General features: G+C 55.0%; 1 long non-coding RNA gene across 4 annotated transcripts in view; it reads left to right on the plus strand.

The window, feature by feature from the left end:
- Nucleotides 1–13939, plus strand: part of LOC140188745 (uncharacterized) — an 86195-nt gene that overhangs the window by 55188 nt on the left and 17068 nt on the right. The window contains exon 1 of one of the 4 annotated variants that reach the window (XR_011883373.1): nt 1720–2100. The exons of 2 other annotated variants lie outside the window; for them this stretch is intronic. This is a non-coding gene — a long non-coding RNA (uncharacterized lncRNA). Of the gene's footprint in view, nt 1–1719; nt 2101–2853; nt 2902–13939 lie in introns of those variants that run through there. One more of the 4 variants, XR_011883375.1, reaches the window with a different exon arrangement.

A 13939-nucleotide genomic window follows, 5' to 3' on the forward strand; every position in this document is an offset into this window, starting at 1 on the left:
GTCACAACACTAGACTGAGAACATGATGAGTTTACTGAGTAAGTGTGACAGCAGAATATGGAATCAATGCTTCCTCCGGGAAAGCAGTACAAAGAGCATTGATTCACCAGGCCAGGGGGAGAGGGAGAGGGAGAGGGCAGAACTGGCAGATGATTGGGAGGGTTCATTACCAAGGAGATCCTGTTGCAGGAGTCTTTCAGTGTTTCTTCGTTAGCACTGTGGCCGATGATTGTTTTGAATGTGAGCTCAGATACTTACCACTTAGGAAAGGAGAACCTCTTTCTTCACAACCCTGAGTAAAATGAATGCATAGTTGAATCAACAGATAATTGAGCATCTTGAGAATTTTTGGATATCATGCGGACATCACTGGCAGAAGCGATAAAGAAGAATGAGAAGGTGTGTTGTATTTGGACTTGCAGAGGAAAATACAAATACCTTTGATAAAGAAATGTAGCCTGGTTGCAAAATACATTAAAAATGGAGATAAAGTTTTGTTTTGCTCAAGAGTAAGAAATAGAGGGATATGGGATTAGTTCAAGAAAAAGACAGTGGGGGTGAAAGAGCCATCATCTTACTGATTGGTAAGAACAGGGTTGATGGGCTGAATGGACTTAACCTGCTTCTTATGTTTGTCAGTAAAATGTACTAATTACGTGCTTTTCAATTTAAAAAAGTCAGATCAGCATGGTATCTCCCTGAACTAAAATTACAAAACAGAAAGTGCTGGAAAGTCCCAGAGTAAAAGCATGAGAGTCATTAGGCTGTGTTGCCTGATAAGAATCGTTTCCTGGTAACGGCTGTCTCAAAGGACAGTTGAATTCGAGCACTGCCTTTCCAGTTGGGAATAGCAGCATTTTTAATAAAACTGTCAATACTTCCAGTAGATTGGCCACTGGGATAAGTTAACAAGCTAAAATGATCTCTGAATAAAGCTTTCCCTTCCACCAATCAAATCGAGCCACGCTGCAAATGAAAGCATGTAAGCAAATCCTGCTGTTTCTCTTTTGCTCAGCCCAAACTTCTTAATCTCTGGGTGTATTCAACAGTAACAGGGAGTGGCTTTTTTTAAATTAATGTTTATGTGTTCATTTGTTGAGATACAGCCTGTGGTAACTTCTACTTTGAAAAAGGAACAACTTTATCTCGAATGGCAAAACTGATATTTATATACAGAGGCTTTCACAACCCGTACAGTATGGCAGGAACACTATATACAAAAGCACACCGGAAGTTAAAAGAATGGAAATAAAAACCCCGCCAACCCCAGAACCAGACCCTCTTTAAAAACAGCTTCCTGATAGTATTATCTTACTTTCAATAATGCTCACATTACAACACAGCTCTTCCGGCCCTTTGAACCCTGGCACTCAACAACCTCCAATTTAACCCTAGCCTAACCACAGGACAATTTACAATGACCAATTAACCTACCAACCAGTACACCTTTGGACTGTGGGAGGAAACCGGATCACCCAGAGGAAACCCACACGGAACGTGCAAACTCCTTATAGACAGTGGCGGGAATTTAACCTGGATCACCAGTACTGTAAAATATTGTGCTAACCACTACACTACAGTGCTACCCCTATATCTGTGCAGTATGTTGACTGTAGACATCAGTTTGAAAATAAGTTCCAGGCTTGAATTGTAATTATAAATAGCAGCACAATGTGATTAGGGTGTGGCCTGCTTTGGTTTTAGTTGGAGCCTGGAGCTACCCACGCTATAAGAGTCAGTCCTTCCCACTGAAGCTCGGTGCACAGACAGTGGCAGCTCAGTGAGAAAAGGCCACAGTCACAGACCACCCTACTATTGTATTCTGAGGGGTTGTGACCTGGGTATAAAACCTCAGACTGTTTGCTCAAGGCATCACTAATAACCTCTTTAAGAAGATTATAGTTTAGGAGAGAAAATGTCTCAGATTCCTCGGTTGCCATGGTAAGGTCAGGTCTGGTTCAAGTAACACCAGAGCAAAGCACAGCTTTTCCTGCAAAGGCCTGCTTCAGTGTGCAAGATGGAGCAGCATTTGGGTCCTGTTTGTGCAGAGTTCACAGCTCGTTACCGTTGGTGCAAGCTTCCTTCAAACCAAGGACTGAGGTAACAATCCGGAAGTGAGTTAGGGGAACAGATACATTAAATTATGGAATTTAATTCTGTCACGCAGTGGAGAAAGGATGTTTTGTCAGTGAGACTGGTTAAACTTGCTTGTGAGGCAAGCTGAAGAGAAACATGAGCTGGTTTACTGAAATCTGGCCTCATCCTATAAATGTACGATGAAGGCTTGTATTTCTCTCAAACAGAAAGGACAAAGACCTAGGTCAAGAGGGAAAAGAATTTTCTGCATTAGTAACAGAGTCTCCGCAAACAACCAACTTTTACAACAAATAGAATGCATGATAATAGATTATGATCACATTCAGTAATTCTCCCACTTGTTCTTGTTATTGCCAGGGAGTGAAATGTCTTTACATTCAAATTCCTACTGCTCAATATTGATTATAGCTTAGACTTGCCACTGCATGCCATGAACTTAGTCATGCAAAGTAACACATATAAAATACTGCAGGAACTCAGCAGGTCAGCGGCATCAATGGAAATGAAGAAACAGTCGACATTTCAGGCTGAGACTCCTCATTAGGACTGGATAAGAAAGGGAAATAAACCAGAATAAGAAGGTTGGAAAGGGGAAAGGGTACAAGCTCGAAGGTGATAGGTGAAACTAGGTAGCTGGGGGAGAGGGGGGGGGGTTATAAGTTAAGAAGCTGAGAGGTGATAGGTGGAAAATGTAAAGGGCTGAAAAAGAAGGAATCTGATAGGATAAGAGAGTGGACCATTGAGGAAAGGGAAGGACGAGGGTCACCATGAGGACGTGATAGGCAGGAGAGGAGAAGAGAAGAGGTAAGAGGGGAGCAAGAGTGGAGGAAAGAGATGGAAAAATGACTGTAAGTTATTAGTCATGCAACCTGTGGTTAATTTGTACTTTGTAATTCACCTAGTTTTCCTTTAAAACAGGGGTTGCCAACTTTTTTTAATGTTTTGAACCCCCACCATTAACCAAAGGGTCCGTGGACCACCGGGTTGGGAAGCCCGGCTTTAAAACATTGACCACTTCCCTCTCTGTTACCCATCTCAGTACGGGCCCTAACAGGAATGGTGTTGTATTTTCCCAAAATGTATTTAAAACATTGACCACTTCCCTCTCTGTTACCCATCTCAGTACGGGCCCTAACAGGAATGGTGTTGTATTTTCCCAAAATGTATTTAAAACATTGACCACTTCCCTCTCTCTTACCCATCTCAATACAGGCCTTAACAGGAACGGTGTTATATTTTCCCAAAATGTATTTAAAACATGCACAGTGAATACAGTTGGATCACGTCATTGTTTGCATAATACCATCAATTCAATACTGCCTTTATGTTTTTCTTGAATAGATTTTATTCACTGGAAAGTATTTATACAAAAAGAATTAACTCAATGCAAAATTCCTTACATACTTAATGCAATTTGGCTCATACATTCCAGTGGCGTTCACACATATTCATGTCGCAATATTTGCCAGTAGGTCGTGTGGATCCTGGGGTGATATCATTACAATGTTTGCCCACTAGGTACTGCTCCTCAACGTTCAGCAGCAGAACGGCTCTGGAATGCAGTCGGTCCCCACCGAACTTTGCACCAAGCTTCAGTGCGCACTTCAGCATGCACTCCTGCAGCCTGGAGTGAGCTCGTTGGCAGCCTCTCCTTACAGATATCTCGCTGTGCTGGAAAACCTACACACTTCACACAGACCAAAGACCATTTGTGGCCGAGTTCCAGCAGGGCAATATCTGTGTTGATGTGTCCTCCTGGGAAAATACTGTAGATCGGAGAGTCCTCTGTTACACAGCAGCTCAGGGTGAACTGAGCCAAGGACCCTGGTAGCTTTTCTCCACATCCTCTTAGCAAACCTGCAAGAGATGGGTGACTCTCTCCTGCTCAACGCAGTTGTCACCAAGGCAGCGTGCATTCAGAGCGATATTCTGAACGTACAGGAAAGACTTGATCAGCAGAACCACTCTCACCACTCCAATGTTTCTTACCAATCATTTGAGAGGCTGTAACTCATTATTAAACCCCTCAGGATCAAGTAATGGCAGAGTTAGACTGAAACCGTTCACATTAAAGTGTAGTGGGAGTGACAACACATATACAGTGGATTCCAGTTAATTGGGCCATCAGTTATTTAGGACAAACCTTAAAGAAGAAAAACTAATTGAGGAAACTCCTGGGGTTCCCTTCGCCATTTGAAACTCTATGCTGCTTAAACGAGACAGGAGACTGTTGCCGAACAGGTTCTAACTAGCGTCAGTCACGTGCATCTGCGTGGCCATTAGGCACTAGGCTGTGCTTAGAGTCAACAATTGTTAAATAGCATCAGCTACGTGTGTTTGTGTTCAAATATCAGTGACCTTTTGTCCCTGATAGTTGGTGAGACATAAGCAGTAAGATAATTCAGTACTGTTTAACTCACTGCAGTTTCAAGCATTCAGGCTTGGAGATGCCAGAAATGGCCAGGAGTGAAAATGAAATAATTGCTTATTTAATTAATTATTTATTTGTTTGTTTGTTATTTTTCCTTTCTCTCTTTACTGTTTGCACACTTTGTTGTCGCTTGCACATTGGTTGCTTGTCCATCTTGTTGGGAGCGGTCTTTCATTGATTCTATTGTGTTTCTTGTATTTACTGTGACTGCCTGCAAGAAAAGGATTCTCAGGGTTGTCTATGGTAACAGATATGTACTCTGACAATAAATATACTTTGAACTTTGAATGCAACTTCTGATTCTGGTCACTTCACATCTACATTTAGTACAGCGGGATAGAATCGTGAAGTACAGAAACTGATCCTTCGGCCAGCTCAGTCTGTCTGGCCAGCAAGTACTGATTCAATTCAATTCAATTCAAGTTGAATTGTCATTCACCCATACATGAATACTCATGAATACAGCCAAACGAAATAGTGACTCCAGAGTCAAAATGCAAAATGCAGTACCACCTGTCACAGAAAGCACGCACAAGATTGCAAGCACAAATTACACAATCTAAGATTTAAAAACTCGTACCATCAATCTACAATTGACCACAGTAGATCACGTCTCCTCCAGCCTGGATGCCCTGAACACCACCCACCCAGAACATCCTCGCCGTGCCACACCACCCACAACATCCTTGCCATGCCACACCACCCCCAACATCCTCACCGTGCCACACCACCCACCTCCAACATCCTCACCGTGCCACACCACCCCCAACATCCTCACCGTGCCACACTGCCCCGAACATCCTCGCCGTGCCACACCACCCCCAACATCCTCACCGTGCCGCATCACACCCAACATCCTCACCGTGCCACACCGCCCCCAACATCCTCGCCGTGCCACACCACCCCCAACATCCTCACCATGCCACACCACCCACCTCCAACATCCTCACCGTGCCACACCACCCCCAACATCCTCACCGTGCCACATCACACCCAACATCTTCACCGTGCCACACCGCCCCCAACATCCTCACCGTGCCACACCGCCCCCAACATCCTCGCCGTGCCACACCACCCCCAACATCCTCACCATGCCACACCACCCACCTCCAACATCCTCACCGTGCCACACCACCCCCAACATCCTCACCGTGCCACATCACACCCAACATCTTCACCGTGCCACACCGCCCCCAACATCCTCGTCGTGCCACACTGCCCCCAACATCCTCACCGTGCCACACCACCCCCAACATCCTCACCGTGCCACATCACCCACCCCCAACATCCTCGCCGTGCCACACACCCCCCAACATCCCCACCGTGCCACACCACCCCCAACATCCTCACCGTGCCACACTGCCCCCAACATCCTCACCGTGCCACACTGCCCCCAACATTCTCACCGTGCCACACCACCCCCAACATCCTCACCGTGCCACACACCCACAACATCCTCACCGTGCCACACCACCCCCAACATCGTCACCGTGCCACACCACCCACAACATCCTCGTCGTGCCACACCGCCCCCAACATCCTCACCGTGCCACACCACCCACCCCCAACATCCTCGCCGTACCACACCACCCCCAACATCCTCGCCGTGCCACACCACCCCCAACATCCTCACCGTGCCACACCACCCACCCCCAACATCCTCACCATGCCACACTACCCCCCAACATCCTCACCGTACCACACCACCCCCAACATCCTCACCGTGCCACACCACACACAACATCCTCACCGTGCCACACCACCCCCAACATCCTCACTATGCCACACCACCCACCCCCAACATCCTCACTATGCCACACCACCCCCAACATCCTCAACGTGCCACACCACACACAACATCCTCACTGTGCCACACCACCCACCCCCAACATCCTCACTATGCCACACCACCCACAACATCCTCACCGTGCCACACCACCCACCCCCAACATCCTCACCATGCCACACCACACCCCAACATCCTCGCCGTGCCACACCACCCCCAACATCCTCGCCGTGCCACACCACCCCCAACATCCTCACCGTGCCACACCACCCACCCCCAACATCCTCACCATGCCACACCACCCCCAACATCCTCACTGTGCCACACCACCCCCAACATCCTCACCGTGCCACACCACACCCAACATCCTCACCGTGCCACACCACCCAACCCCAACATCCTCGCCGTGCCACACCACCCCCAACATCCTCACCGTGCCACACCACCCCCAACATCCTCACCGTGCCACACCACCCACCCCCAACATCCTCACCGTGCCACACCGCCCACAACATCCTCACTGTGCCACACCACCCCCAACATCCTCACCGTGCCACACCACCCACCCCCAACATCCTCACCGTGCCACACACCCACAACATCCTCACCGTGCCACACCACCCACCCCCAACATCTTCACCGTGCCACACCACCCCCAACATCCTCACTGTGCCACACCGCCCCCAACATCCTCGCCGTGCCACACCACCCCCAACATCCTCACCATGCCACACCACCCACCTCCAACATCCTCACCGTGCCACACCACCCTCAACATCCTCAACGTGCCACATCACACCCAACATCTTCACCGTGCCACACCGCCCCCAACATCCTCGTCGTGCCACACTGCCCCCAACATCCTCGCCGTGCCACACCACCCCCAACATCCTCACCGTGCCACATCACCCACCCCCAACATCCTCGCCGTGCCACACACCCCCCAACATTCCCGCCGTGCCACACCACCCCCAACATCCTCACCGTGCCACACCACCCACCCCCAACATCCTCACCATGCCACACCACCCCCAACATCCTCACTGTGCCACACCACCCAACCCCAACATCCTCGCCGTGCCACACCACCCCCAACATCCTCACCGTGCCACACCACCCCCAACATCCTCACCGTGCCACACCACCCACCCCCAACATCCTCACCGTGCCACACCGCCCACAACATCCTCACTGTGCCACACCGCCCCCAACATCCTCGCCATGCCACACCACCCCCAACATCCTCACCGTGCCACACCACCCCCAACATCCTCACTGTGCCACACCGCCCCCAACATCCTCGCCATGCCACACCACCCCCAACATCCTCACCATGCCACACCACTCACCTCCAACATCCTCACCGTGCCACACCACCCCCAACATCCTCACCGTGCCACATCACACCCAACATCTTCACCGTGCCACACCGCCCCCAACATCCTCGTCGTGCCACACTGCCCCCAACATCCTCGCCGTGCCACACCACCCCCAACATCCTCACCGTGCTACATCACCCACCCCCAACATCCTCGCCGTGCCACACACCCCCCAACATCCCCGCCGTGCCACACCACCCCCAACATCCTCACCGTGCCACACTGCCCCCAACATTCTCACCGTGCCACACCGCCCCCAACATCCTCACCGTGCCACACCACCCCCAACATCCTCACCGTGCCACACCACCCACAACATCCTCGTCGTGCCACACCGCCCCCAACATCCTCACCGTGCCACACCACCCACCCCCAACATCCTCGCCGTGCCACACCACCCCCAACATCCTCGCCGTGCCACACCACCCCCAACATCCTCACCGTGCCACACCACCCACCCCCAACATCCTCACCGTGCCACACCACCCCCAACATCCTCACTGTGCCACACCACCCAACCCCAACATCCTCGCCGTGCCACACCACCCCCAACATCCTCACCGTGCCACACCACCCCCAACATCCTCACCGTGCCACACCACCCACCCCCAACATCCTCACCGTGCCACACCGCCCACAACATCCTCACTGTGCCACACCACCCCCAACATCCTCACCGTGCCACACCACCCACCTCCAACATCCTCACCGTGCCACACCACCCACCCCCAACATCCTCACCGTGCCACACCACCCCCAACATCCTCACCGTGCCACACCACCCCCAACATCCTCACCGTGCCACACCACACACAACATCCTCACTGTGCCACACCACCCACCCCCAACATCCTCACTATGCCACACCACCCCCAACATCCTCACTGTGCCACACCACCCACCCCCAACATCCTCACTGTGCCACACCACCCACAACATCCTCACCGTGCCACACCACCCCCAACATCCTCACCGTGCCACACCACACACAACATCCTCACTGTGCCACACCACCCACCCCCAACATCCTCACCGTGCCACACCACCCACCCCCAACATCCTCACCATGCCACACCACACCCCAACATCCTCGCCGTGCCACACCACCCCCAACATCCTCGCCGTGCCACACCACCCCCGACATCCTCACCGTGCCACACCACCCACCCCCAACATCCTCACCGTGCCACACCACACCCAACATCCTCACCGTGCCACACCACACCCAACATCTTCACCGTGCCACACCACACACAACATCCTCACTGTGCCACACCACCCACCCCCAACATCCTCACTATGCCACACCACCCCCAACATCCTCACCGTGCCACACCACCCACCCCCAACATCCTCACCGTGCCACACCACACCCCAACATCCTCACCGTGCCACACCACCCCCAACATCCTCACCGTGCCACACCACACAAAACATCCTCACCGTGCCACACCACCCACCCCCAACATCCTCACCGTGCCACACCGCCCACAACATCCTCACTGTGCCACACCACCCACCCCCAACATCCTCACCGTGCCACACCACCCCCAACATCCTCACCGTGCCACACCACCCCTAACATCCTCACCGTGCCACACCACCCACCCCCAACATCCTCACCGTGCCACACCACCCCTAACATCCTCACCGTGCCACACCACCCCCAACATCCTCACCGTGCCACACCACCCACCCCCAACATCCTCACCGTGCCACACCACCCACCCCCAACATCCTCACCGTGCCACACCACCCACAACATCCTCACCGTGCCACACCACCCACCCCCAACATCCTCACTGTGCCACACCACCCACAACATCCTCACTGTGCCACACCACCCACCCCCAACATCCTCACCGTGCCACACCACCCCCAACATCCTCACCGTGCCACACCACCCACCCCCAACATCCTCACCGTGCCACACCACCCCCAACATCCTCACCGTGCCACACCACCCCTAACATCCTCACCGTGCCACACCACCCACCCCCAACATCCTCACCGTGCCACACCACCCCTAACATCCTCACCGTGCCACACCACCCCCAACATCCTCACCGTGCCACACCACCCACCCCCAACATCCTCACCGTGCCACACCACCCACCCCCAACATCCTCACCGTGCCACACCACCCCCAACATCCTCACTGTGCCACACCACCCCCAACATCCTCACCGTGCCACACCACACAAAACATCCTCACCGTGCCACACCACCCACCCCCAACATCCTCACCGTGCCACACCACCCCTAACATCCTCACCGTGCCACACCACACACAACATCCTCACCGTGCCACACCACACACAACATCCTCACTGTGCCACACCACCCACCCCCAACATCCTCACTATGCCACACCACCCACAACATCCTCACCGTGCCACACCACCCACCCCCAACATCCTCACCATGCCACACCACACCCCAACATCCTCACCGTGCCACACCACCCCCAACATCCTCACCGTGCCACACCACACAAAATATCCTCACCATGCCACACCACCCACCCCCAACATCCTCACCGTGCCACACCACCCCCAACATCCTCGTCGTGCCACACCACCCCTAACATCCTCACCGTGCCACACCATCCCCAACATCCTCACCGTGCCACACTGCCCCCAACAACCTCGCCATGCCACACCACCCACCCCCAACATCCTCACCGTGCCACACCACCCCCAACATCCTCACTGTGCCACACCACCCCCAACATCCTCACCGTGCCACACCACCCACCCCCAACATCCTCACCGTGCCACACCACCCCCAACATCCTCACCGTGCCACGTCAACCCCGACATCCTCGCCGTGCCACACCACCCACAACATCATCACCGTGCCACACCACCCCCAACATCCTCACCGTGCCACACCACCCCCAACATCCTCGTCGTGCCACACCACACACAACATCCTCACCGTGCCACACCACACACAACATCCTCACTGTGCCACACCACCCACCCCCAACCTCCTCACTATGCCACACCACCCACAACATCCTCACTGTGCCACACCACCCACCCCCAACATCCTCACCATGCCACACCACACCCCAACATCCTCACCGTGCCACACCACACACAACATCCTCACTGTGCCACACCACCCACCCCCAACATCCTCACTATGCCACACCACCCCCAACATCCTCACCGTGCCACACCACCCACCCCCAACATCCTCACCGTGCCACACCGCCCACAACATCCTCACCGTGCCACACCACCCAACCCCAACATCCTCGCCGTGCCACACCACCCCCAACATCCTCACCGTGCCACACCACCCACCCCCAACATCCTCACCGTGCCACACCGCCCACAACATCCTCACTGTGCCACACCATCCCCAACATCCTCACCGTGCCACACCACCCACCTCCAACATCCTCACCGTGCCACACCACCCACCCCCAACATCCTCACCGTGCCACATCACACCCAACATCTTCACCGTGCCACACCACACACAACATCCTCACTGTGCCACACCACCCACCCCCAACATCCTCACTATGCCACACCACCCACAACATCCTCACTGTGCCACACCACCCACCCCCAACATCCTCACCATGCCACACCACACCCCAACATCCTCACTGTGCCACACCACCCCCAACATCCTCACCGTGCCACACCACCCCTAACATCCTCACCGTGCCACACCACACACAACATCCTCACCGTGCCACACCACACACAACATCCTCACTGTGCCACACCGCCCACCCCCAATATCCTCACTATGCCACACCACCCACAACATCCTCACCGTGCCACACCACCCACCCCCAACATCCTCACCATGCCACACCACACCCCAACATCCTCACTGTGCCACACCACCCCCAACATCCTCACCGTGCCACACCACACAAAATATCCTCACCATGCCACACCACCCACCCCCAACATCCTCACCGTGCCACACCACCCCCAACATCCTCGTCGTGCCACACCACCCCTAACATCCTCACCGTGCCACACCATCCCCAACATCCTCACCGTGCCACACTGCCCCCAACGACCTCGCCATGCCACACCACCCACCCCCAACATCCTCACCGTGCCACACCACCCCCAACATCCTCACTGTGCCACACCACCCCCAACATCCTCACCGTGCCACACCACCCACCCCCAACATCCTCACCGTGCCACACCACCCCCAACATCCTCACCGTGCCACGTCAACCCCGACATCCTCGCCGTGCCACACCACCCACAACATCATCACCGTGCCACACCACCCCCAACATCCTCACCGTGCCACACCACCCCCAACATCCTCGTCGTGCCACACCACACACAACATCCTCACCGTGCCACACCACACACAACATCCTCACTGTGCCACACCACCCACCCCCAACCTCCTCACTATGCCACACCACCCACAACATCCTCACTGTGCCACACCACCCACCCCCAACATCCTCACCATGCCACACCACACCCCAACATCCTCACCGTGCCACACCACACACAACATCCTCACTGTGCCACACCACCCACCCCCAACATCCTCACTATGCCACACCACCCCCAACATCCTCACCGTGCCACACCACACACAACATCCTCACTGTGCCACACCACCCACCCCCAACATCCTCACTGTGCCACACCACCCACCCCCAACATCCTCACTATGCCACACCACCCACAACATCCTCACCGTGCCACACCACCCACCCCCAACATCCTCACCATGCCACACCACACCCCAACATCCTCGCCGTGCCACACCACCCCCAACATCCTCGCCGTGCCACACCACCCCCAACATCCTCACCGTGCCACACCACCCACCCCCAACATCCTCACCATGCCACACCACCCCCAACATCCTCACTGTGCCACACCACCCAACCCCAACATCCTCGCCGTGCCACACCACCCCCAACATCCTCACCGTGCCACACCACCCCCAACATCCTCACCGTGCCACACCACCCACCCCCAACATCCTCACCGTGCCACACCGCCCACAACATCCTCACTGTGCCACACCACCCCCAACATCCTCACCGTGCCACACCACCCACCTCCAACATCCTCACCGTGCCACACCACCCACCCCCAACATCCTCACCGTGCCACACCACCCCCAACATCCTCACCGTGCCACACCACACACAACATCCTCACTGTGCCACACCACCCACCCCCAACATCCTCACTATGCCACACCACCCACAACATCCTCACCGTGCCACACCACCCACCCCCAACATCCTCACCATGCCACACCACACCCCAACATCCTCACCGTGCCACACCACCCCCAACATCCTCACCGTGCCACACCACACAAAACATCCTCACCGTGCCACACCACCCACCCCCAACATCCTCACCGTGCCACACCACCCCCAACATCCTCGTCGTGCCACACCACCCCTAACATCCTCACCGTGCCACACCACCCCCAACATCCTCACCGTGCCACACCACCCACCCCCAACATCCTCACTATGCCACACCACCCACAACATCCTCACCGTGCCACACCACCCACCCCCAACATCCTCACCATGCCACACCACCCCCAACATCCTCACCGTGCCACACCACCCACCCCCAACATCCTCACCGTGCCACACCACACAAAACATCCTCACCGTGCCACACCACCCACCCCCAACATCCTCACCGTGCCACACCACCCCCAACATCCTCGTCGTGCCACACCACCCCTAACATCCTCAACGTGCCACACCACCCCCAACATCCTCACCGTGCCACACTGCCCCCAACAACCTCGCCATGCCACACCACCCACCCCCAACACCCTCACCGTGCCACACCACCCCCAACATCCTCACTGTGCCACACCACCCCCAACATCCTCACCGTGCCACACCACCCACCCCCAACATCCTCACCGTGCCACACCACCCCCAACATCCTCACCGTGCCACATCAACCCCGACATCCTCGCCGTGCCACACCACCCACAACATCATCGCCGTGCCACACCACCCCCAACATCCTCACCGTGCCACACCACCCCCAACATCCTCGTCGTGCCACACCACCCCCAACATCCTCACCGTGCCACACTGCCCCCAACAACCTCGCCATGCCACACCACCCACCCCCAACATCGTCACCGTGCCACACCACCCCCAACATCCTCACCGTGCCACACCACCCACCCCCAACATCCTCACTGTGCCACACCACCCCCAACATCCTCACCATGCCACATCACCCC

The sequence above is a fragment of the Mobula birostris genome, chromosome 27 (genome assembly GCF_030028105.1).
Source record: "Mobula birostris isolate sMobBir1 chromosome 27, sMobBir1.hap1, whole genome shotgun sequence".
NCBI lineage: Eukaryota > Metazoa > Chordata > Chondrichthyes > Myliobatiformes > Myliobatidae > Mobula > Mobula birostris.